This window comes from Strix aluco, chromosome 7 (genome assembly GCF_031877795.1).
Source record: "Strix aluco isolate bStrAlu1 chromosome 7, bStrAlu1.hap1, whole genome shotgun sequence".
In the NCBI taxonomy this organism is placed as follows: Eukaryota; Metazoa; Chordata; class Aves; order Strigiformes; family Strigidae; genus Strix; species Strix aluco.
Genome location: NC_133937.1, coordinates 14,520,865 through 14,547,903, shown reverse-complemented (window position 1 = coordinate 14,547,903; position 27,039 = coordinate 14,520,865). Strand labels below are relative to the sequence as shown.

The 27,039-nt window shown below is 40.4% G+C and overlaps 1 protein-coding gene across 8 annotated transcripts in view; it reads left to right on the top strand.

Moving 5' to 3' along the window:
- The window catches only part of ZMIZ1 (zinc finger MIZ-type containing 1), a 360,810-nt gene that overhangs the window by 36,378 nt on the left and 297,393 nt on the right, over positions 1 to 27,039 (top strand). For all 8 annotated transcript variants that reach the window (XR_012623945.1, XM_074830534.1, XM_074830533.1 and 5 more), the window contains exon 2: positions 14,788 to 14,915. The gene's annotated coding sequence lies outside the window, so the exon portion shown is untranslated. The remainder of the gene's footprint in view (positions 1 to 14,787; positions 14,916 to 27,039) is intronic.

The following is a 27,039-nucleotide window of genomic DNA, read 5'->3' as shown; positions in this document are numbered from 1 at the left end:
TTTTGGGGGTTTTTTTGTTTATTAAAAAAGTATGACTGCAAAATCGGCTTTTGTATTTTGAGTGTGAAATGGAAAGGAAGGACCTAGGAGTTGCAAGAAAGAGAAGATTTAAGGAATTGTATTCTATTTTAACCAACCTAATGTTTGCAGAACCTGGTTAGGAACTCTTGATTACTGTAATTACATACAATAACAAAACTAAAGTCCTTTGGAAAAACCTGAGGCAATTTCCAGTGGTGTTTGTGGATGGACTAATTATTTTAATACATTAGGAGTAATGCCTCCTAGCTCTTCTTATTTTTTTTTTCTTCTTCAGCATTGCTGTAAACAAAAACTTTCCTTGCAAAAGACTTAATTGGTTGTAATTTGTTGGATGGGTAGAAGCCATTGGGAAACGGACAACAGAGTTCAGTTGAATGCAAGTTCTGTGTGGTTTTGATTTATTTAGGCATTTCAGGCTTTATTGTAGGGTGCTGAGGTTTCAGCTTCTAAAAATTTGATCAAGGAAATAGTCCATCCTGTATTGGACTTCTTAAAATAATATTAGCAATAAAAAGGGCTGGCGCAATACCACCAGTCCTAGGGGGTTGAAAACAGTTTTAGAGCCATGGATCCTTTGGAAATATACCCATGGTTACTCTCCGCGCAGCTAGAGTCGCAAGGAGTAGAGGTAGCTTACGAGGCCTCAAGACTGACGGATTAATGGGCAGCTGTTAGCATTTGGGGTGCTGGGAGCTGACATAAAGGAAAAATGCTGTTGACTTTCTATTACTAGGTTATTACCTCTAGTAGTTTCCATTGCAAGTTCCCCTTTCTCTTGTTTCTGTGTACATGAACAAAACTTAAATTGCTGATAATTCCTCTGCTTGATACAATGATTTTACAGACTGACATTAGTGGTATTAGAATGAGTGAAAAGTCATTTTGATATCTTTTTTTAATTGCAACTGATGGAGCCAACATGCTGGGATGTGCCGTACACTCAGAATTGCTCTATTCATAATGCAGTGACACCATTAGATCTTACTAAATCAATACACTTGTGTGCTTTTCATCACTGTTTGGGATCTTTGGCGTAAAGTCTTTGAACCTTGGATTTTGTGCTAGGAGCCCTTAAGAAATACAAAGCTAAAACACAAAAAATTACTGTCAATCTGATAATAGAAATCCACTGATGGTAATAGGAGTGAGAATGCCAGCTAGAAGTAGTGTGTCTTGTCAGCAATTTTAATACTCTTTGAAATAAGGTCATTTAAGGTAGAAGTAAAACTGTTCTGCTAGAACTAGAGGCTGAGGACCTGTGGGAGATTAAAAAAAAAAAAAAGTCAAAGCTAGGTGTCAGCAAAATTTGTCTTGGCTCTGTTAGTTCATGTAGAAACAAAATTTTTTATGTCTTCATTAGCTGTAGAATTAGTACATCACTGTACAGCAGCTTGGCAATGTCATGTCAATTTTTGGAAGAAAAAATTGTCTGATTTTAGTAGTCTACAGTTTAACTTTCTATTTCTTTTAGTTATCTGCAAGTGTACTTGTTTGAACCCCCCAAGCAAAACTATGCCCATGTTTGCCAGAAGGTTCTTGGGCTGTTCAGGCAAGTCCCTACAAGTGCTTTTTTGGCAGAGTTTTGGTTGAAGTTCAGGTATTTGCACAGTAAGCTCAAAAGGAAACTTCGGTGTGTGAACCCATATGTACCTTCAAAAAAAAAAAAAAAAAAGTAAAAAAAAAAAAAAGTTGTTGTAACCGCAATTTGACACAGCTCCAGTCATTACCTACTGCTCATCAGCTCTAATCTGTGCGTAGCAGCTTGTTTCCTCTCTTCTCTTGAGGTTAAACTTGTATCAGCGGGGGAATGTGTTAACATTTGAGATCAGAAGGCTTCCAGAGACTTGCTCGGCAGAGCTGCCGGCGTGAAAAGGCTCACAGTCTGGGTCTAGAGGGCAGCCAGTTTAAATGTGGGTACAGGGATTGGAACTGCTTTGTTTGCATTCCTTCTCCATCTTTGCTGATCTAGACATTATTTTATTTGGTGATTTGGGAAGATAAAAACTGATGGGAGAATGGGCTCTGTTGAATTGAGGCTTCTCCCTGCCTTGGCTCCACGCAGACCTGGGTCAGGAGAGTGCTGAGGAAGCACATGGATGACTTTAGTGAAAGGTCCGAAGTGCAGATGGGCTGCTGTTGTGAGACAACAGCAGTTGCGCATGTGGAAGCAAGCACAACCTTCCCAGCACTCATGAGCGGTGAATATAGCTAAAAAGCTGGAGAGTGGGTCTGCCTTCCGAGAAATGATTGGCAGGGCTGGAACATAACTCATTACAGAAGCAGCAGAAGATTGGGAAACGTTCGTTTATGCCAATTCAGATTGCTCTGGTCCCTAGAGACTTGGCAGTGTGATTCACCACTATGAAATATTCAGGTTTTAATCATCATTGCCTAGTGCAAAAACTGTAACTTGGTCGTTTCTAAAATGCTGAGCTTTTATTCTGCACAAACAAGCGTGAATGTATATGGAAAGTGCATGTAAATAGGTACAAAGTATAGCTATATATTAAACTTTTAAAAACATGGGTATATCTAAAATGTATACACATTTATATTCACTTGTGTGCAGACTTAAAAGGACTGTAGAAGAAATTACCTGTCTGATGGGAATGATTTCTGTATGTTTTGATGGATGAAGAGTAACGCACAGAACTGAGCATTGGGTGTGCTAGCAGACTAGCAGTGGCTCAGCATAGAGGATTTAATGTCTGGTCATGTATTTTTCAGAGTAACTTAAATGTATGTCTGAATTGCTCTTAAGCTTTACTTAAAATACAAAAAACCTGGTTTTGTGAGTGGGTCAAACTTTGCTGGATCTGAAGGTGAATTTCTGTGAAAGCTGGTATTTCTGTTTCAGATTTGCCCAACTGTTCCTCCTTGCCAGACTTACCACTGCAGAACAGTCGACAGCTACAGATCACTGTTTTCCTTCAGCTGTTTTCTAGGAATCTCAAGCCCTAGTACTCTTCCTTCTGAATCTGGCTACTCGTACAGCCCAAAGTCATTATGCTTCCTGTTATCCAAATGAGCCGTCCCCTGATAAACATGGACGAGCCTTTCTGTTACACCAGATCATTGCATCGTCCAATTTCTGCCCTATCATCGAAGAGTGTGGCGCTCCTGGAAACACTGTGTTCCCAGCTCTCCCCTCCACCTAGTCAACATGCCTTGCCTGCCAATTTATTCTCTTTGAATGTGGGTTTGGTCATTCTTGTACAGCTATGCCAAGAATTACTTAGTAATTGCAACAGGATTTGGAGTGACCATATAATGGAGGGGAAAACAGATTTGTGTCCTTTCTGTTTCTTAAAGACAGATAAGTGAGGACTCACAGGATTGTTAAAACACAACTGAAGTATTGGGTCTCAACAGATGCTAAAGGCCCTCTGGGTCTGCTTGATGATCTGAACGTTTCTGTTTTAATGATACCAAAGGAAATAGAAGTGCATGAGACATGGGCTTTAACTGAACAAAAGGGGCATTTAAAAACCTAACCTAAATCTTGTGTGTGGATTTTTTGTTTGTTTCCTAAGTTCTTAAAGTTTTGACACTCCGCTTTCCACATGTATACTGTTGTAGCTATCTATTCATGTCTCTTAAGAATCCCTGAACTTGCCCTGAATGATAAGAATAATAGGAAAAAGTAAAATTCCTGCTGTTATCAATGCACAAGTTGTGTGTGTGAGAATGGTCTGTGTTTTGCTCTAAAATGCATCACTCTTACTTTAATCCCTGTCCCCTGTGCTCATGTTAAGGTCTTTTCTGCACAGCTGAAGGGTGAAGTAACAAATAGATGATATTTAGACCCAAGTTGTTTGTATGTATGTATGTATTTTTCTTCTCAGAATTTCATTGAAAAGGTGAGCTTTGTGTTTTGGCATTTGGAAAAAAGCATAGGGTGTGTTTTAAATCCAAGGTAAAATTGATTTTCCAAAATTGCAGTGTTTGAGGTGTCTGTGTTGGACCATAAGGCCCCAGAGCCCTGCTTGCTGCAGCAGGAAGGATTCAAATGTTGTCTGATTTTTCTTACAAGGCTTTAGCTTGTTGATTAGTATTGATTGCTGAAGGAATTGGCCACTTGAGTAGATGCTGAATCAAATAATCCCCTCAGTTCTTGCTTTGCAAATCCATTGTCGTGGAACAAGCTGCTGAGAAGCTTTGCATATATGCCACAGCGTGATGGGAAATTCTCTCACAGTCCGACTGGTAAAAATTGCACCTTTTTTCTTCTTCTTAAAGCACTATTGACAAGTGATATTTGTGCATAAATTTTAGGGTAATAGTTTGTCGTTACATCTGGCCTTTTGTTGTTATTCTATTAGGAGTAGCTTTTTGATATATCTAAATGATTTAGACACAGTGAGATTTAGCCTTCTAAATCACATAGGTAGTGTTGAAAAATTTCCCCACATATTTTTATCTGAAAACTCTCTACTACTGATTCAACCCCTTCACACAAACAGCATAAACGGAGCACCTGTACCTAATGCAGCTTTTAAATTTTGTATTCTAAACTGGTCTCTGAGATGTTTGTGACAAAACCATCAACTCTCCCTGCCCCACCTGCTCGAGACCTTTGCAGTAGTGTGGGGTGCATGACAGGTATGTCGGGATGCTGGCTGGGGGACCAGGGAGCAGGTGGTACCATAGAAAATAGCCAGGGATTTTGTATGCAAGTTTCAGAGAAATGCAATGGTTCTGGTCTGTGTTAATTGGAATTCTTAAGAGTATAAACTCCAGCTGATATTTGTAAGAGATTACTGGTGACATGTGAAGGTAAGGATGAGCCAAATGGGAGATGCAGGATCAGCCATGTAAGCCTTGTTTCTGCTAACTGACTCGTACAAAGCCCAGGGAAGTCAAGCGATTCCTACCGTGGTGCTATTTACAGACTCAGAGCCTCTGTCTGAAAGACGGTTGGTTACATGTTATGTACGCACTTTGGGGTCCGAGTGCTCTGTCGGTTACCTGTTTCGGTCCTTGATTCTGAATTTCCTCTCTTGACTGCTGCATTTTTGGCTGTTGTTCACAGAAAATGCTCAATTGAACTCTTCTTACTGGAATCCCAGTTCTGCATTTCATATTAGCTATAGCTGTAATTATTGTGAAGAGACTTATTTTAGTTGATAACTTCAGATAAACAGTTACTAAATACTTCACACTCAACTTATTCCTATTGTATTTTAAAGTATTTCAAATTCTTTGATTAGAGGAGAAAAGAATTCATATGGGAAATATGAGCTGTCGAAAAGCCTCTGAAGTTGGGGGAAGTGTGTGTGTGTGTGTATACTCCAAGTCATACGGTATCAGGCATCCACATAGCGCAGGTATACTTTTCTGTTAGAAATAGCAGAATTGTCAGTAATAAGAGTTTCATTGAGGAGATGATCCTTGTAAAGGGTCCTTTGGACCTTTGGTTTCTGATCAAATTCCTGAGGCTGAATTTCTTGTAATGAGAAATTAGCTGTTGGATGAATTTCTAGAGGAAAAGTATTGATTAAGAGCTATTTGTGACCATCTGAGCTTCAGGACAAGCAAATGTGCTGGAGGTGGGAAATACAGCCAAAAATACATGCACACCCAGATTATAGTTCACTGATTTTAATTCCTTCTCTGGGAGACTGATATTTAGGGTCTCAACCATTGACCACTGGTAGCAGAAGCCCATCACAAAGTAAAGTAACATCAGAACTGGCGAACAGAACAAGAGAATTCATTTTTTTAAGATGCAAAGAAAGTATCAGTAGTAGTTAAAATTTAGGTTATTATTATAAAATAATATGAAGCATTAATAAATACCTGAAAACATGTGTAGTGTAGAAAATAAGTGATGTTCTTAGCACTCTTTGAACATGGCGCATGAACAGATTTTGACTAATAATGGATGTCTTCCATTTTTGAGGGCTCTGAACTTGCTAGACCCTTGATCATTAGCAAATCTTCTGAAAACGATTGAAATTACTTTCCTAGCAAAAGAAGCGAGTTAATACGCACCGCTAATGCTCTATTCTCTTCCTCACACCCACCATACGCTGGTTCAGGGGGCAGTGGATGATCGAGCACCTGAAGCAGAACTGGTTGTCTTTTGCTGACTTTGCAAACCTAGAGCTAATCCATTGGTTTTAAACAGCTCTACTGTAGTGCATATGTAATATGCTGAAATCGTAGTGCCACTGTACAAGTCTTTACTAGTAGCAATATTGTTGCCAAATGATCTCTGCATATTGATAAAGAATTTTCTCTGTTATGTATGTAACTTCCCCTGGGGTGGTGCGAAACTAGATCACCAAAATGATTTATGAAATGGAAACCTGTTTGAAAGCTCGTATTAGTGGTGGTTTGACAGTTGTTTGGCTTTGTTATTTTAAGTGACTTCTATCACAGAATCAGTTTATAAAAATAAAGGGGGGCAGGTGGTGCATATGCACAGATACTGCCGTGTAAGACCCAAACATCCAATACAGAAAGGTCCTGTCTCTCAAGCTAACAGAAGTCAAGTAGTTAAGCCTTATGTGTGGATTTGTAATACTCAGTTAAACGTGCAATGCTATACTAGAAGATGCATCTCTCTTCTCTGATAACATATCCCTTAAAAACACTGATGAGAATTTGAAAGGCTTTATTAGTTCAGTGTTGCTTTCCATTAGACTTAGCTGCAGTTGTTATGAGACTTATATTTGGGGATCTGAGAAAGTTCGTTTTGCAGCCTTTGCTTATGTCTTCTTGTACAAGCCTTGCTTTTGGTTAGAAAGGGGAAATGCTAGGGAGTTGTACACTCCCACCACAGCTTTTAGCTAGAGATCCAGATTGTGGTATCAAAATAAAAATTCCAGGTAATTTAGTGGAAGACTAATGTGCTTTACAGGCTAGGCAAAATTTAACAGCAATTGTAGCTGCTTGAAATGCGCACTCTTGGTGGGGGGTAGGGAAGAAATGTGAACTTGAGTGGTTTTAAAAAAAAAAAAATGGAATAAGTACTTCAGTAAAAACAAAAAGGTTTGGCAAGAAGGATGTGTTACAGGTTGGACCAAAAAAAAAGAAATAATTTCCAACACATTTGACAGGGAGGTGCTTAAAACCAGTGTCAGAACTCCATGGACTTTCTGTAAGTGTATCTTGAGGAATGAAGAGCACCAACCAAAGCAGACCCTTTTCCTTGTCTCATGTCAGAGGCCAACAGTGGTGGGGAGGTGATGTCAGCCTTGGCATAGTTGGCTGCTCAACCTGTGGTTCGTTCAGCTGCGGCAGTGGCCTCGTGCAAGCAGCCATGGAGCTGGTCCCAGCGCCTCATCTCAGTGCCTTGATTTCCATTCCCTTATCCTTTGCAGTTAGTGCAGCAGCACACTGCTTATGGCCTGAAGGGCAGGTGAGCAACTTCTCTCTGGGCTTGATGCTGGCTCCTGGACCAGTGTGAAAGCTGGTGGTCATTGTGTGTTACATTAATAATCTCGGCTATTATTCTTACAGTTCTGTATATAGATAAGGATTAATATTACACTGAAATTGATTGTGAATTAGTTTGTTGATATATCATGAAATCAATTCAGTGATGTAATAGCTTTTGTATTATTACTTTAAATACTGTGTTACCTGCTTTGGGATATTCAGTATAATGAGACATAAGCATGTCTTAAACGAGTTGTTTTTTTTTTTTTCTTTATGTGATGTAGATTTGCACTAATGGTGGTTAGAAATAAATATCTATTTTATAACATAGTTGTCTGTAAACAATCAGGCTAGAAAATGTTTTCCAGTGACAACATCTTTTCCTGGCTACTTTTGTATCAACATTTGGCATTATCTAGTTGCTCGTCTCAGTGCATTCTTGAATCATTTTCAGGAAAAAAAAAACCTCCATAGGACTTAGATTTTGGGAGCAGACAAAGATTCTTTCTGTACTTTTTTCTAAATCTTTAACATTCGGTTTCTTTCTGCATGAACAGAAATGTTCTTTGAAGGAATTTATGTCATCGTGGGGAGTGGGACACTGGTTATGAGGAGTTTTTCCTGATAGTACTTTCTAAGTGGGCTCTGGGTGTGGGCATGCGTCTCTTTTGAACAGTCCTCGGCATGGTGTTTAGCTTTGGATGTGTCTGCGCTGTGCTCCAGAGCTATTATTACAGCTCATTTAAACAGACACAAGGTAGTTTAAAACAAATTAATTTGGGTTCCAGTAGCAGGGCTGCTGCAGGGCTAAGGTTTCACTGGCTAAATATCTAGCCAGAGCTGGTGTTTCTGTGTGTTTCACTTTGATAGTTTTATGGCCATGGCTCACCTACAGTAGCTGCTTTAGAGGTAAGTCAGGTAGGTCCTTGCATTCTGCAATCATGTCTGGCTTGTTGCTGAAGATTGTGTTCCCTCTTTGCCCCATTTTAAACTAGTGAATTTCAGTAACATTGCAGGGGATGAAAGTTGAGAGAACAGCTTTGTAAGACAGGTCTTCAGTCTGTGCGCAAAATGGACAAAAAAAAAAAAAAGAGATTTAACTTCCCTTCACTGGTAGCCAGCATATCACAGCCAGGCAAGGTGCCACCAATTGGCATCTGTCTCCAGATTCCCCATATTGACATGAGTCATTCAGAGCTGATAAAAACATTAGGTTTAGTCATAACTCGCTCCAGTAAAGGTTCACAATAGCTTCAAGAGACTATCTTAGTCTCTGTCATTTTTCTGAGCTGAGGCTGTCAGCTTGACAGTTGGGGTTTTCTGCACATTATCTGTTTTACTGGCTTGCTAGCTGGCGAGTAGCTTGGGGTGAAATCTTCATCTCACTTAAGTTGCTGGATGCTTTACTACTGACCTCAGTGCTGCTTTTTTCCCCCATATGCCACTGAATTAACATATATTTCAAATAGAAGTCAAATTTGTAAACACTGTCAGAGTGGTTGTAACTGCTTTAGGCTGCTGGGTGTTGGAGGTGATTGACGATATTACTGGCCCTTACAGGACATGAGGGGAAGTGGATGGGCCTTGGTCCCTAAAACTGCCACTCCCTTGTATTGCTACCTGTTTACTGCAAAAGACAGAAGTCTCCTTTCAACCATTCTGCTTCATGTTTTAGCCTCTCTCCTGCTGCCAAGAATATTTTTACTCTGCATCAAGAGAAAATGAATTCATGCCTTCAGGATTTGTACTCTTTGCTCTGTGCTATATGATAGCAACCCAGTAAGATGTGCAAGTGGAAACTGCATTAATGATTGATAAAAGCTGAAAGCTGTTTAAATTTTTTTTCCTGTTTAATGACTATCAATAATTTAATGCATTTACTGTATGTTTTTAAGAAATAACACCCATATTACAGGCTTAGGTTTAATAGGCTAAATGATTCAAGCTTCAGAAAACACAGATTTCCGACACGAAGTGTATCCTCTTTTTAATTAAGAATAAGACAGAAAAAAAATTAAATCAGGCTTGTAAGATGAAGATAGTTCTTGTGAAAGAAATGATTCTGCATGCCCTCTCTCCACCCCCCTTATCCTTTGGGTTGTTGTCACTTCAGCACGTGGCCCACCAACAGTGGCGAGCAGGAGCCCATGCTACCACCCCAGCAGGGAGCCCTGGGAGGATGTTGCTCTCCAAGGTGCGGCCATGCGCCTGATTTTCCTGTCCGTTATGTCCTAGGTTCCAAGTCCCACACAACACTGTTATTTTACCTGGTTTATCAACATCCGGTCACCTAAGTCACTTGAGAAAGGCTGAGGAGTGTGGCTTTTAGATCTAGAAGGAAGCAATTCCTTCTCTAGCTTAAAAGAGAGAAATAAATGTTATGAAAAATTATTCCCCACCCCCAACCCCATTTTTTGGGGAGGGACCAAATTTTTCAAGTCATGAGCATCTTCCATTGTGCTTGGGTACACTGAATTTGGTCCTCAAGGCTTTGCATATAAAATATGGAGTGTAAAATCTTACTTGTTCTAGTTATGTACCTTTTCTGGTGGTTAAGAGAAAATTAAATCTTTTTTTCATTATTGGTGGTTGTTGCAGTTAGATTGGTAAGTGAATGTCATGCATAGGTTGGTACGTTTTAATAAGCATGTTGTCTAAATGCATGCATATGAATAGTGCTTCTGTAAACTTAGATTTTCACATGGGCAAATGTCGTTTTGGGAAGAGATTTCTTTCAGGATCCAAAGCAAGCAGATGGCAAAATACAGATAGGTATAACATTTAAGCTGCAGAAAAGAATTGTGTGAACACCTCTAAATAAAGACATAGAAATATAATACATTTGGCATTTGCATTAAAGGTGATTCAAATTAATAAAAATTACACTTCTTGTTTAGGAGCTATATTTCACATAAGTAAAGCATAGAGTCTTATATTTAGACATCTATTGATGGGTAGATCCCATGAGTTCACTAAGACCTGGTCAAATCAAAGGAAACTTTATTTAGGAGATCTGTTTTGATTCACTCTTACCATGTTTTTGTCCTTTGTGCTTCTGCAGCAATATGTTGATCAACTTTTTCTTGGCTATTTGTAATATATACTTGAGAAAAGCTGCCTGTCTTTGTGCAGGTACAGTTCTGGGAATATAGTACTTATGTTTGAAGAAGCTTGTTTCTTCACAAATACTTCCAGTACAGGTGTTCATGATGGAAGTGCTTACCCTGTTCCATGTATACAGACACATATACATGTGCATGGACACATATATGCATGAATAATAGCCATATGCTTTTAATTCATGCTAAATTAAATGAGAATTTGATAATTTCTAGCTTGTTCTCTTTATGTTGCTGTAGGCAAGCACTAGGTTGTATGCAAGTTTCATTTCATACTGACTCTGTCCCAACTGTAGATATTAAAAAATAGATTGGAGAAGGAACGTGCCGCAGGGGGAGGTGAGGTTCCTGGCCTCAAAATGTGGGGTTTAGAGTCCTGCGCTAAGAGTTAAGGGAGGGTGCCCAAAATTACCTGGGAGGTGCTGCTGCCGTTAGTGGCAGAGAGACTTTAGACTAATACATTTTCTTAAGGTATGCGAGGGGTGCTGCTGATACTGTTCTAACAAACATTTTAACTACAAGTTGTACAAGAGTGTATATGGAAAAAGGTTTGGGTTTTGGTTTTTTTTTTTTTTTTTTTCAGCTTCATCATGGTGGTTAAGAGTAGGTATTTTAACCTTTTTTTCTTAACTTGCTTGGATGGTTTTTTACAGTGAGAAATTGAGATTACTTCTTCCTTTAATAGATATTAGTGGAATAGTTATTACCTCTCCTAGATCAATAGGCTGAAAAATAAACAGAAAAAAAGGAAAATAAGTTTTTACTATGATATAAACTTGACCTATTTGTATTAGTGTACACTGAGTGCATATATAATTCACCTGAAGTAAAGTAGCCATTAGTTAAATGTAGAATGAAGAACCTTGAGAACACTTTTCTTTCCCCCCTGTAAATTGTGTGAGGTGGTGGTGATGATTTACTTCGGCCCCCCCCCCTCCCCTTTGCCTTGTGTTAAGAACACGATTTGGGGGGGGGCTGTTACATACAGCAGAGCTCTGATCTAATTCCTGTCTGTAGTTCTTGGTGTAATGGAAGTAATAAACATCATAGAGCTAGAAAATCCAATGAACTAGAAAATCTTCCAGGTTGGTTTTGTATAATGGAGGCTCCCTTTAACAGAGTAGTTCCCCAAAGGGCTGATGGGGGCTCCTGGTAGGGGTCAGACAGAATAAGGTGAGCAAGCTCTTTGCCAGTCGTGCAGTGCAGACTGGAAGTGAGGGGAGTTATTTTCCCAAAACTCTTCATTTTCTGAACTTTAAAAACTCTCTAGATCAGTTAAATTAAGAACTAGATCCTGGCAAATATCATGCAGGATCTTTGCATTTAACTGTGGGAAGTGGGTTAGATTTGGGTAATACCTGAAAAAAACACTGTGCAGCAGGAGGAATAAATCTGGCACTCATCATTCAGAAAGAAAGGTTAATTTTCAGTCAAGATCAGATTTCAGAATCCCAGGTCCAGGTTTTAGTCTTCAGCTCAGGTACTGTCCAGGATCAGCATGCATAGTGTGAGATTTAATGAAAACCCTGCTCTAGCTGGTGGAATAGTGCGTTATATTTATTAAGCTTGATGCAGGAAAGCAACTTGGCTAAATCCACTGCAGAAGTTGACTCACACCATCTGAGGGTGTTTGTCTTAACATATGCCTCTTTATTTATCTAATGTTGATGTAAACGATTTGTTGGGTTTTGATACAGTGTTTCCCAGTTTTCTGTTTGTTTCCTTCCTGTAGTGACTGTATATCCAAAACATTTTGACATTTTTCTTACCCAGATTATCTCTGACCCTGCCAGAAATTTAGTCAGGTCTTTTGGTATCGTAAGTCATTTCGATAGGTTTCTCCACTTAGAATTTGACTTTTGAGTAATGCATTATTTCACTTTGTTTTATTTTTTCTTCTTGCCTGAGGATTTGAGCACAGAGCAATCTCACCTTCTTTGGGGCAAGTGATGTTGAGTCAAAGCTACATCCCTAAGTGGTGCTTACAACAGATTTCTCTGTCCCTGAGAATGTTGCTAAAAAACTTCATTTTTTTGCACTTAGCCTTTTTTGCCACCTCTTGATTTTGTTTGATTAAAAATATGCTTCCTCCAAATCTTGTATGTCTGCTTTAAATTATTTCTCCTACCAGTAATTGGATGAAAGTGTAAAATTTTTAAGCCCTTGAAATGTAACCAGTATGTCAGTTCTTAGGAGACTTTACCTGACATGTAGGGGGTTTCTCTTGTCAGGGAGAAAAATGATGTCTAAAACATCCTTTTGATTTAATAATGAAAAAGAAGAGCAAATGATGCATTTGACTTAGCGATACAAAACTAGTGTGTGGTTGGGGGGGGAGGGGATCCAATTTCTTATTTCCCGTTGTATTTTGCAACCTGGTCTGTGCTGAGCTGCTCAGTAAGTATTGATTAGCGCATAGCCTCGGGATATACACATGTCAGGAGCAATTCACTGAGGGTCATTTCTTCCTCAGGGTGAGGGCTGTAGCACCGTTTCCCTCTTTTTAAAACATACAGCAATTTGAGTATTCCAGGTGTTGGCTTAAGTTGCTTTGCATCAATTAGTACAAGAGGGCTGATATCTGACAGAAAGCAGAAATGAGACTGAGGGGTGTAAAACATCGAGAAACTGGAAATAAAGTGTGGGAAGGTTTGCCTTTAGGGAGGAGGTTGGGGAGGCAGGTTTTTGAGCAGGTACATTTTTGTGTCAGGATCTATTCTTTTGCATTGTCAGATTATTGCTAGGCCTATTTATGGGTGAACGTAACAAGGCAGAAGAGGTTTTGAATCACTGATCTTGTTCTTTCTCTCCTTAGTGCACATTTTCTGTGTGTTGTCTTCTCTGGTCTTTATTTAGTTTTTCATTGTTTATTTACACTGCCACTGTTACTTCATGAATTCTTTAAATCATTGCCTATCTAGAGGGGAATCTGGACAGAATTATTCTTTCAACTCTAAGTCTTGCTGACAGGAGGAGAGAAGAAGAGAGCTTTTGTCCCCTAGAGAAATGCAGGAACTGTGGCCATTTAGAATTGGGCGGACATGGTCGGCTTTGAGGGAAGATGCTGTGATGGGAATGCTGCCTTTTATGTTGTTTCCTATCTGTTGGGGCCCCTTGTATAAAATCTCTTTCGGGAGACTAGGATCTGTATGTAGTTGTGTGCTGTTAGCAGATAGGATAATTATCTTTTTGATGGATGATAGAGGTGTGAGGGGAAGTGTAAGGTAGCATTGACTTTTTTCCTTATTTTGAGAACTTGCATTCAGATTTTTCATGGGACAGAAAAGAGTAGAGTTTTCTGTATGAATATAAGCCAATAAAATGTGACGGAGAACAGACTGGACATGTTTCCTTTTGCTCATTCCCCATGGAAAACCTTGATTGCCATTTCCTCAAATACATTAATGTCTTGCATGCACCCTTTAAAATAATTTTCCACTTGATTTTCCTGCCTTTCATCAGAGGCAGGTACTGGAGGTAGGGAGGGGTCCATTAAATCTGGGTGTCTGTAAATCTCTTTAAATTCATGTTAGGAGTAGGGCAGAGAGATATGTTCTGAGGTGAGGGATTATGGTTTTATGGGAGTGAAGCTGGATTTCTAAATGATATCTTCAGTCACAAAAAGGCTTTTTTGTATGCCTTTCCCTTCGTTCTGATACTTAATATTTTTTCTCTTAGTGTTGCTGATAGATTCAATGTAGCTGGAATAGGTTGTCTTAAGAAAATAGATTGTCTTAAGAAAAAGAGTAGTTGTCTTAAAAAGAAATAGAAGTTATGATTAGTTGCACATACCTCATGATTGCAGGGAAGAGTACATAAGCGCTTGAATGTCAGAGTATACCTGTATGTTCAGTATGCGTGTTGGAATTTGCCTTTTGCCAACTATTTTGATAGTAAATGTGGCTTATTTGAATTTTTACAGGAGTGGGTGTGAGCTTGGCTGAAGCATATTTACTTAATAGAATGAGTGCTCAAGAATATTTTTGAATGGGACTTTATCCCATTCTGATGTGAATCCCTCTTTGTTTTTCTTAGTAGTAGGTGACTTGACCTTCATATTCCTTATTTTAATAAGGTGACAATAGAAGGAGAAGATACAGGACAGCTCCAGTCAGTATTTTGGAACTGGAGGAGAAGAGGCAGAGTAGCTCTTCCAAAGAATTATAATCTGTAGCCTCTTCAAAAAACATGAAAGCTAATACTTATTTGTTTCTTTTTTCTTCTTTTTTCCACCCCTTAGGAAATACTGTTGTGCTGAAGAAAACGGCTCCCTGCTCCTTTCCCCATCCCCCCTCTCCCCCCTCCTTTCTTCTTGTCTGAATTAGAAGCTCCAGGAATGTGCTAATTGGCGGCGGCCTCTTCAGAAAGGTAAGAGGTAATTGTTATCTGCTTTTCGAGGTGTCTTGCCTGCTCAGCTCCTTCTGGAAAGGAGAGTGATGTTAGAAGCTTGTCTACATAGAGTTTAGACAAGTCTTCTGGTTAATGTTGATTGCTCTTCTAACAGTGCGATACAAACAGAAGCTTCATGTGCTTCTCCCTTTACTTCTATGTCCACTTCTATACAGTCCCCTGGGAAAAAAATAGAAGACAAGATACATTTTAAATGCTTGCAGAGAAGAAAATTATGTAACTGTTGTATTGTAGGCTGATTAAATCTTTGTCTGAATACCAGCTTAGATGAAAAGACTGGAGAAGCCAAGTTGAAGAACCGTGTCTCAAAAAGTGCTTCTTTCATTATCATACATGTACATCTAATCAGATAACTACAGATTTTTGTTTGTTAACCTGTTTTGTTTTGTTGGTTTTGGTGTGGGGTTTGTTATTCTTTTTTTTTTTTTTTTTAAACCTGATTGTCTTCTCTGGGGTCCTTCATGGTTTCATGGCTGGTTGTACCACTGACAGATAAGATAGGAACCAGCTGGAACCCCAGCTCTAGCGCTGAATGGTGTGTTTTGTGAAGAGTTGGAAACAGATAACAATTCTTTACCTCTTCAGACTTTTTTTTTTAGTTTTGGGCAAGTGCAAAATGTGGTGGGTGAGAGTTCAAATGCAGTGCCTGAACTTACCTGGTGATGTGATCCACGTGTAATCCATGTCTGTTTTTCCACTTCAAGACATTCAATTTATGTGTCAGGATATATAAAATACAAAAAATTAGTGCTGTTATTCATAGAGTATCCTGAGCTGCATGAGTAGACTCAAGTCAGTTGCTAGACAAATTGCATATTTATATTAGTACCAAAACTCAGTGTTTAGATTTGTATTTGCTTAGGAACTGTCTGCAGTGCTTCGAGATGTCATTTTCCATTCCATCGTTGTGATAAATGTTAATGCTTCTTGTAGTGGAGGGAATATCTTCTGTCTAGACCTCATCCATTCCAGTTTAGAGTTGATGTCTTAACTTAAACCAGCTCCAAGAAGGGGTTTATGCTAACTTGGTAGGCTCTGAATTGGGGAGGTCAATGTGGGATTTGAATTTTTTTTGCCAGATTTGCTCTGTGGTGCTAACCTTTGTGGAGGGTTTGGGAAGACAGCGCTATGCAAATAATGTCTTAAATTGCCCCAGTGAGATTTGTCAGAGTTCATTTGTCAGACCCCTCAGACTAAGTACACTAACTTATCAAGGATAAGCTGCAGACAGGTAATGTGCCTTGGGATGTTCTCTTTCTCATTCTCCATCTCATTCTTGATGGTGCAGGGGCAAGCTAAGTCTTTATTGAATGGCCACTACCAGCTGCCTGGCTACCTTCTGCATTAAAGCTAATGACCTAATGGGCAAATGTTTCTTGGAGACCTTCAGCTGAAGCAGAGACGAGGAGTAACATGCAGACCAGCTAAAGGGTTCTCAAGGAGTTTGCAATTTCCCCAGGGCTCCTTCTGTGTAATTACCTGTCTATCTCTTTGTCTCCTATCTTTTAATGCAGGAGGAGTGTCAGACTCCAGGCCGCTAATCTTCGTTACTATGGAAAGGCTGGTTACACTCCTCTTCTTGCACTTCAAAAATGGCAATCGCTGGTCCCCAGCTGGTTCTCTGAATCTAACTTTTAAAAATAGATGATAGCTTTTTTCCTTGGTGCCAGACTAAATAATGCAGCTGCCTGTGCTGTTGCAGGCAGGCATTGCCTTGGCCAACGATGCTGCAGCATGCCGAGCAGCCTGCAGAAGCTGCCTTGTGGCCTCTGAACCTGTCTCCTCCCAGACAAGGGAAGGCTCTGTAACATTCCTTTGAAACACAGAATTTTGGGGCACACTGAGATGTGGGAGGCTTGGCTGAGCTGCAGGTGTGGAGGAAAGCTGCTATTAAGATTTGTAGCTCCAGCCGAGTTTTTGTATGGTTCCTGAATGCCATCAAACTCCCTGGGTTGGGGGCTGAGGGAAGCACAGCTGTTTTGCAGGATTCTGGGCATCAGTTGTTGTTATTGTCTCCCTCCCTGCACGCGTCTTACGCAGTGATGTGCAGCAGAGACAAGTGCCTCTGCTCAGTTCATAGGGTCAACTGAGAGGCTGTGCACAGTCCATTGCCATTTCCCTCTGGCTGGACACATCTGTTTGTCTCTCTCACAGGGCACTGGAAGTTTGGAGGGGATTTCCTGCCTGTTGCTCCCCTCCTCCTTGCCCTCTTCCCTGCCCCCCTGCATGTGCTTCCCGAGTTGCAACATGTCAGATGGATGGTCCCTCCGAAGCTGTGGTTTGGGAAACGGCTCCAGCACAGACACCTTGTTTCTGTCCACACCATTCCATCCTCGTGAGGAGAGGGAAGCTGTCCCTGTGTTTGACAGGATCCCTTTCCAACTGCTGCAGTGACTTGGGCGCCCAGGAGATGCATTTTGCCAAACCTCTTTATGGTACCTTTGTAAAATACACTTTAACTGTCTGCAAATGTATGGTGTTTAAGTACTAGAGTCCGTATTATCAAATGCAGTCATGCAGATAGTATTCCTCGGGGTGAGAAGCTTTGGGAGGAGAGGCTGGACATGATACTGAAATTTGAGAACAAAAGCAAAAGAAAATTCTTGCCCATGTGTTTGGACTAGGGCAGGTTCAGGAGAGGTGGAGGATGGGGAAGCATATACCCCTTCCCAGACTAGAAATGTTGAAGGGGAACAGAAAGGAGGGGAGAGGCAGGGCAGGGACAAGGCAACAAAAGATCAGGCTGGCTAGTGGCCCACAGGTTGCTGTGTTTTGTTTGCTGCCTTTAATGCTCTGCTTTCCTCCCCCATTTCCTCTAACTAAATTTGGGCAAAGATAATTTTCAATTTTTGTTTTTCCTTGAAAGAGCAACCATACTCTGTTCAGATTGTGTCAGAAGTTGTGTTTCTTATCAGTACATCTAGAATGATGATTTTGCACTGATTTTTGAAAGAACTTTTATTTCCCTCCGTTATTTCCCCGTTTTCCTCTTATTTGTATCAACCCGAACTATCCACCTCCAAAGGAAAGGTGATACTGCTGCTAACTAACCTTTCAGGTGGGTGACACTGTGTATGTTAAGCAGCGTGCCTGTAATAACTTCCCTGTCAGTGGGAAGCTTACCCTGTTTGTTTGTATTTCTCTTTTCATATATAAATCAAGTTCATAGCTCTTGAGCATTTGTAGAGAATTTCAACAAGGTATTTGTTTCAAGTCTTGGACTTTTTTCCCCCTCAAATCCTTTGAGATAAGTTTGGCATTAGGATTTCTCATTCAGTGACTGTATTCAGTAAAATGAAGTGTCTGTCAAAGCTATATTGCACTTTATGAGAGGATGACAGGTTCTTCCAGAGTCTTCAGTTTGCAAAGCCTTAACCATCTTCCAGTTTAAATCAGGGCTTTACCACTGCTTAAGGCCTTTAAGTACTTAATTAACTTTATGTTAACAATGAGCCTGTACTCTCTTGTTTTTTAATGAAACCTTTGATATTTTTCTGATTTTCATTTCATGAAAGTTGCAGGTTTTAGTTTTTTATTCTGATATGGGGAAGATTTAAATCTCCAAAACTTTATTGGAGAAGAAAAACAATTTCCATCCCAGCAGTGCATTTTTTTCAGGTCATTTGTATGTTTAGAATCTGTTTACTATGTAGTGTGTTTAAAAAAAAAATAATCAGAAAGCTGATGCTTATTTTGTACCTCCAGAAAGATAGTTTTAAATATCTTTGCTTTAAATGTACAGAAAGTGGAGAGTTCAGAGCTGAAACTAACTTGTTCTTAAATCATTTCTTTCATATACAAAGTCTAAGAAATATTATGAAGCAGAGTACAAATCTGGCACAAGAAACTAAATGCTAGTAAGAGTTGTGATTTTGAATTTTCTTACCCTTTGAATTGTTTGGGTCAGCCCTTTTCTGAGGGCGGACTTCACAGGTCCCAGGAAGTAAGTGAATAGGGTTGGAGGGAGAGGTAAAAAGATGCAAGGGCTTGCTTGCCTCAGGGCATCTGTTATCTATCTGGAGGGCTAGAAGGTACTGTCTTCCCCGTGTTAGTGTAGCTATGGCAATGACCATTTCTTGTTGCTGTTGCAAACCCTGCAGTTCTTTGGTGTTAGCAGAGCTAGCTCCGGGTTGCTTGGCTTTCCTCCAGTTTCTGCAGTTATGGCCTGCCTGCCTGCCTCAGTTGTCATTAATGCAGCGGAGTTTTCAGTACTCCTCACGATCATCATGTTTGAGGTGTACAGACCTACTTCTGAATACAAAACTGAGTTTACTTATTTAGGAGTAAGTCCTACATGGAGTGGTGTGTTGCCTTGTGCTGGGGCCTCCTCCTTCCCTGCTCCATCACCCCGATGAACTGCAGTTGGGTCATTGGTCGACTGCTCTTTGCATCCACTTGCAGGGTTTTAAGGGATGCTTCTGGAGGCCATTTGTCTGCCCACCATCACCCCTGGTGTGTAAGTAATTGTCCTGAGCACTGAGGTGGCTCTGTATGCTCTCTGGAGCTTTGCAGGCCTGCTAGGGGGAGTTCTGGCCTGAGTGACTTGCAGTGGCTGCTGCAGAGTGCTGGCAGTACAAACCCACGGTCTGCAGGAAGGAGTGTTTGGAAAGAGCCTGTGGTGCTAATCCATAATTAGTGGCTGAGAGGAACAAAGTGTAACGTGTGAGTACTAGTGTAGGTAGCAGGTTTTGGTATTTTGCTTTTGCTCCTATTACCTGTTAGTCCATCAGAAAGAAAGCTGGAAGGTCCAAATCAGATTTGAGTGTTCTTGTTGAAGTTAGCAATGGAAAAAGACCTGTTTTGTTGCCTGATTTCCTTAAAAGTGATGACTGTTCTCTTCTAGAGAATGACCCATCTGGGTGCATCCTACTCCAATCTTCAGCTATGCACAGATGCCTGTGAATTCCTTGTATGTTTCAACAATTTGCCTGTTAAAAAAAAAAAAAACAAAAAAACAAACAAAAACCAAACTCAAACCAAAAACTAAACCAGCAGACTTTTTCTTCCCTACACCAAGTATTTTAAAGTATGAACCCAAAATCACGAGTTGATGTTTCAAAACCATGTTTCCCAGTTTTCTTTGTCTCTTTTCTACTGTGTTTGGTATATGCATGTTTTAAGCTCTAGAAAATGTGCTGCCTGGGGCATTGGGAGGACTAGGTGCTACTTACAGCTCTGGTGGTGGTGGCAGGGATCGTTCATCCTGTCTCATCCCTTTTGGGTTTACCCAATGGGAAGACTCCTGTTCAATTAGCACAGACATTATAGTAGAGCGCTGTGCTAACATCTTGTCCGCTGCAGGACAGAAGATACTTGATCCTCCAGGAAGCCTTGTGTTACAAAGAAATTTTGTCTAGAAAATTATGTGCGGATTTGAACTGGATGGGTAAATTTATACTGGGAAGTGCTTTGAAACATGTGGTCTGAAACATTTTGATCTGGTGCTGATGGCCTTAAAAGCCAGATGAAGTGCATCAGTGACTCATGGTCACTTACTGCCCTGCTGTGTGATGTAAACCAGATCTTCCCACATACAACCCTGTCTGGCTGGACCATGAGTTTCAGGCTTGTGCTTATAGTCTATAACCTAAACAGCTCTTCTCTTGAAAGAGACCTCTTAAATTGCTTGTGACATAAATACAAAGTTTCCAGTCACTTTGGTAATATTCTACCTGTGGTTTACCTTGATTGAACAGGAATTTAGACCTAAATGTTAGGGTGACCCATGAACTTTTATTTCCCCTTCCCCTCACCTTCTTCTCCTCAAACTAAGAATTTGTTACAATTTTAGGCCTAATGATCTTTCCATCCTCTCTGTGGGCATTGTTGCGAAAAATGGATGCTTAACTTTTCAAGGAATAAAAAGGGAAGGTGGGTCAGGGTGTTTTGGTTTTGTTTGGGTTTTTTTTAACTTCCCAAACACCTTTAGGTATTTGTGGCATTCATAAAATCAATTGAATAGAGATGAAAATTGGGTATATGAAGCGAAGCACTGTTTGCCAGCAAAATGAGCAGCTATGATATATTTCAGTCTTCAGATGCTTGGCTAAAGAATGATAACATAAGTTTTTTGCTGCTAGAAATTGAGATTTTGGCGGTAATATGCAACTGTGAAATCTGTAGGCATATACTGTAGCAGAAGCTGTCTTCATATACAGCACATGGTATTTGGCTTGGGAGAAAGTTCTTCGCTCTCTAAGAAAGTCAGGTTTCTGATGGAACTGACTGCTGTTTGTGCTTCATATTTAAAATTATTTTATTCTGGAAAGACAAATGAGTTGTATGTATTAATGGTACTGTTATTTTACCCTTGTTCCCAGCAACCCAGTGTATTTCCCTGGCTCTTTCTTCTTTCCATACTGTTTCTTTCCAAGCTTGTGATCATAATTACAGTGAGAAGTAGATGATATCCATCTGTATGTTCCAGCAGGGAAATTGAGCTGTGGATGAGTTTTGGACTGCGGGACCTTTCTTTCCTCACCTCTCTCTATAAAAGTGTTTGTGGTATGCCTGAAGGGTACTGGGGGTGTCAATCCGAATGGCCTAATAAGACACTGTGGGTGTAGGGAGAATGGAAAATAAAAGGAAAAGGATGTAGAAGTATGCAAGCGGTGGTTCACTGGTGTCGCATTAATAGAATCCTCAAATCAAGTGCTCATTCATTTTAACCAGAGGTTAATTAATCGGAGTGAGTAGATAAAATGATAAGCTGCTTTTAATGAAGTGAAGCAGCTTTATTAGCAGTAAGCAAAATGCAAAATATTTGGTCTCTGGCACATGTGGTTTTCATGCGGACTGTGATTTGCCACCAGCTTTGGAATGAGCTAGCCTTTTTCTTGCTGCACTCTACAGGCCGTGCTCTCTGTGTGTCGCACTCTGTGGCCAAACCACAATGCAGGAGATTGAATCAAATCAGAAGCAGGTATAACCTTTTAAAAACAGAAGAAAAAGAAATGTTCCTTACAGATCTTTCTCTATGCCAGAGACTAGCATTTGCCAACTTTCATACTTCGGATGCTTTTATTTTTCTTTCGAGATAGAAGGCTTTATGCTTACACAGCAAGCAAACAAAACCCCTGTGTGGATTTACAAGAGAGTGACGCTGTTTGAAAGGCAGCAGTACAATACTGCCTGGTAACTGCTAAGGTAGCCTGAAACCAATCAGTAGTTACCTACCAATTTGCAACTTAGGAAAAGAAATGTACCAGGGAGATGCTACTTGTGCATATGTTTAGGTGGAGGGCAAAGCCAGCATGTCACTGGCTATTAAACTGGAGCAGACTTGCTTACTCTTGTTAAAATGATCTGCCCTCAGCAGTGCATCTGTGCCGTGTTGTGGTGTTCCCCAGTGTCTCTCTTGAGAAGCAAGCCGTAGAAGCCATCAGATGTGCTATGATGTGCATGGCAATGCAGGGCAATAATAGGAAATACCTAAAAAGTCATAGATTAAGTGAATGACAAACAGAACGTGCATGTATAAAGAGGGAAGCTTTGTGGAATGATGAAATCATTTACTCTGGACTAAATTAATTTAATGTAAACATCCACATTTAGGCTTGAAATGAACTTCACTTATGACTATGTACAAAGATGCTTCTTAAGTAAACTCAAATTAGCAGTTTGTTTATAAACGTCACCTCACAGCAAACTCCTTACAGACTAGCGATGTGACGAGGTTACTATAGTTCTGTGAACTGGAGAAGTTGAGCTGGTAGATGAACGTGATTTGAGAATAGGATGCTGGCAAGTAAATTCTCTTGCCCCCTCCAGCCTTTCCTTGAAAGACCGTGCTTCCCACCGCCATTCAAGTGTAAATCCCTTTGCAACAAAGGGGAGGCTGGCAGCTCCACCGGTTCAAGAGTATAAGTGATCTCGCATGCTTCAGTTGAAAGGTTGAATCCCTGAAACGGAGAATGCTGCTATAGAGGGAAACTCTCAAAAGGCTGGTGAGAATGGCGTGGGGCGGGGGGGGGAAGCTGTTGAGATCCTTGAAAGTGCACTGGCAATTTTTGTCTTTACCATAAAATGGCCCAGAGACGAGCTTGACAAAGGGAAAGCCGCAGTTCAGGTGAGGTTGCAATCACTAGCTCTAGGAACTGGATTTTACTTGCTGTCCCCTTTGGAAACACAGCATGCTGCTCCACTTGCCAGCACTGTATGTGGTGCCAATATTTTGTCTACAGTATGCATTGAGTCCCTCTTAGTTTTCCTGTTTGGATTTTTCTTTCTAACAACTTTGTGTTGCAAGTCTCAAGGCTTCAGAATTGTAACTTCTCTGTATGCAAAACAGAGTACAACATCTTGGACCTTTATACTGAAAGGATGAGGTTAATCTAGCACCTTCTAAAAACCTTGTAAATATTTGACTGGCTACTTGGCAACACACTGAACTGGTTGAGTTAATGCTTAATGTGAGAGCGGTCCTGAAGTGCACGGCTTAGGTGATGGGGCCGAGGGTCATGGGGTGAGCAGTAGTTCGCCACGAAGACGTCTGTGCTCCCTGCTCCCCATCCTCCAGGACTGCCACCCTCACAGATCTCCAGGCAGGAGGAGGTGTGAGATAGCCGTGTCCACTCCAGACAGAGTCAGTTGGGTGTGTTCAGGTGGCAGTGAAATTGGTTTGGGCTGTCCTCTCTGACTTTCTTGGCCCTGATGCTTTTGCTGGTCTAGCTCTGAGAGTGTGGGGGAGCACCTGAGGATCTCTATAAATACGTTTGGATTTGGAAGAAGGTTTTTATGTATATATGAAAATGTCACCAGTAGGCAGTTGTTAGTAACTGGTCACTGGGGAGGGGCAGCCTAGAGAACAGTGACAAATCTGGACCTGAGCATGTTAGAAATGTAAGAAGTTGTAGGTTCTGATACCTGTCATACCTTGATGATTTAGAAGTATCCCCCTCTTTTATCACTGCAGTATTCTAAATGAAATGCTTTCCAGTCTTGGAAAGCTAGCACAAAGATTACATGGGAAAATGTTTGCAGCTTTATGAACAAGTTGAATGAAAATCTCCTTCTTTGTTTTATGTGAACTAATAATTGCAAGACAGCTTTTGCTTTTCTGATGTAAAGATTGCTCGTTCATGACATTGTACCACCTCAGTCCTTCCAAGTGGCAAGAGCCTTAAAACTCAGTGCAAATGGGAGAAGATCCTTTCAGGGAACTTCAGTATCATAATGGAGCCGAAACATCATTTAAAAATAAGTACTTTTTTTTTAAGTAGCTACTGATTGTTTAGATGTCATGACTGTACCATATAGTACCTATGCCCAGTACTGCTGTTGGTTGAGGATCCCAGCAATCTATTAGTCTGATTTAGAGACAAGCATAGCATAATCCAGTAATTGCATAAAGAAGTAGCACTGCCCCACCTACTGCTCCATGAGATAGAAATGAGCAAATATTCGATTATTGAAAAAATAACTTGTTACATGACATTAAACATGTAGCCTGTTCTATAGCAGTGTTTTTTTAACAATTGTTTTTAAAAAAAAAATCCATTTGTTAATTTCTGGCAATAGTTTAGTAGGGACTATACTTAGAGTATTTACCCAATCTAGACAGCTACAGAGGCTTTAAAAATACTCACAGCCAATTTCCAGAGGAACTGTTTGCCAGTATTGGCATTGGTAAATTCAGAAAGGAAGAAAAAACCTCATAGATGAAAGAACAAAGCATGTAGCTGTCTCCAGAGCAAATACAGCGGATGATTAATGTGTAATTGAGAGTGATGGTATCTAGTCATGTGACATTGTACTGTCTTTTTGGTGACTGCTCGAATTTTTTTGGCTCTTGGGGTTCCCTCAGTGTTTCACTCTAGGCCTAACATAGAAGACTGTATTTCAGGTATAAATTCAAAATGAAACAAGTGCTACTGGAATAGTAGTGATGATGTGCAGCTGATTTTGGTGGTTCATCTTGATTTTGAAACCGTTCTTCACACAGAATTTAGATTTTTGTTTTGGTTTGGTTTTTTGTTTGGTTTTTTTTTAATGTGCTGAGAAGTTACTTTATATACCCACTTACAGAGAGTTTGGTAGTTTCTAATTTCTGTCAATAGACAAAAACCCTGTTTTTCTAGCAGATAGTTTCTGATTCCTGAAGATCAGTTCTGAAAATAAGATATAATTGTATTTTATCTCATTTGACAAAAATGTCTCAGGAGAAAATGAGTGTTCAAGAAGGCACTTGTGTTGGGAAAAAGTCTGCTCCACCTCCCATCCTAGTAAGGAGTTTTGCCTTCAAACTAGGGACTTCCTCGCGAAGGGTTCAGTACATTTGGGTCTCATGCTACTAATCCAAACAAGCCATAATGGAAGACAGTAGATATTATAAGGTTTGAGAAAATGGCGTTTTGTCCTGATGCTATGTGACCGGTGATCAGAGCACCTCAAACATAATTCCTATGCCACCTTCTTATAAGCTCTGCTTGTGGGCAGACACCTTTGTGGGCACTGAGCATAGCCCCAGCTGGCAGGTGTTAGTTTAGGTCCTTTTACATCAGGACAGAGTGCTGGAAAGGAATATAATTTTTTACATCTGGGATGGGGAATTGAGATCCAGGCAGTGGTTCTTCTGAAGGACCACAGCTTACCATAAGCTCAACCTAGATTCAAGCAAAGTCTAGCATTTGCTTCCTGAAAATGTTCAGCAGATGCCACTGTAAAATGAAAGAGTCTGTTGGGCCACTAGAAATGTCAACCCTATATTTCTAGCTGAACACATGGATGCACAGAAAAGCAAAGTTATTTCCCTGCAGTCCCCTGGCAAGTAAATGACATAGCTGGGAATAGAACTGAGATTTCCTGATGTCCACTCCCCTCTTATAATTACCAAACAGCGCTTTCTTCTTCTTCATTGTAAACATGAATCAAGCCAAATGGCATGCACAATTAGCTTTTTTTTCCAGCAAAGCTGAGGAGGGAAGAGGGAAAGAGGAGGGGACCGGAGCAATGAAGGGGGAGGGGAAAGTCATTCAGGGACAACTGTACCTGCTGGGGACACAATTTAATAACCGCGCCGAGTGGAAGAAGCAGCCTGTGCTGCAGATGCATTGTTATCTGCAGAGTCCCCGATCTGGGAGAGTGCTGCAAAAGGTTTAATGCAAATCTGAGACCTCTGCCATTGTGTGAGACAGATTAGGGCTCATTTGCATTCTTTCTCCTATAATAATTACCTAGCAAGGAGTGCCTGTTACCATTAGCTTCATTCTGTTTGCCTGTGATAACGCCATCAGCAATCTCTTCTCCACAGATTATGGACACTGTGAGGAAGGGCAGTGGGCCAAAAAAATTTAAAAAAAGAAATCTGTTGGAGAGGGTAGTAGAAAAATGTGAATGCTGAAAAATTAAAATGCAGATAGTTGTAGTAATAACCATTAAATACAGCTGGAGAAATACTGTGAGCTGAAGAGTAAAAGTCTATGTTAATCCATAATATTGATGAGGTGTATGGTTTCAAATACCAGGTTAGAAAAGCCAGCACCAGCTTTTAACTGAGCTTTATCTATGGTGCTTCAGTAGTTTTGTTCTGTTTTCAGAACTGGCTCAAACTGTTCTAAAATTAGCACAAATAGAGATGAGTGTTATCGAGATATAAATGTTAACAATCTAAAAATGATGTGATGCATCACAAATTTAGGTAAAATTCAGCAAACTTACTGCAATTTTGGGTCCTGGAACTCAAGCAAAGCAGTTTCCCTGGCTTACAAATAAAGGCAGATATCTGTGTTTGGTTTTTTTATTACTATTATTAAGATGGGAGGTGTTAAATAGGAGAAAAGAAATGCGACTAAAAGTGGTGGACTGAGGATGCTAAAATCAGCTATTCCCTCTACATGCTAATTGCACGTAGAAAGAACACTAAACCCTTGTGACCAACAGTTGCTGTTCTTTACACTCGCTCTTTTTCCTTTGGGTTTTTGCCCTCTGCGTCCTGCCGAAGAAGCCACTGGGCTCACTCCATGAGAGGCAGAGAGCCCTGAGGTGCCCATTCAGCTCTGGTTCCTTGTGGCAGCCCAGCTCTGGCAGCCAGGCTCCTGCCTTGAAGCCCCAGCCTTGAGCCCACACCACAGCAGCGGATTGC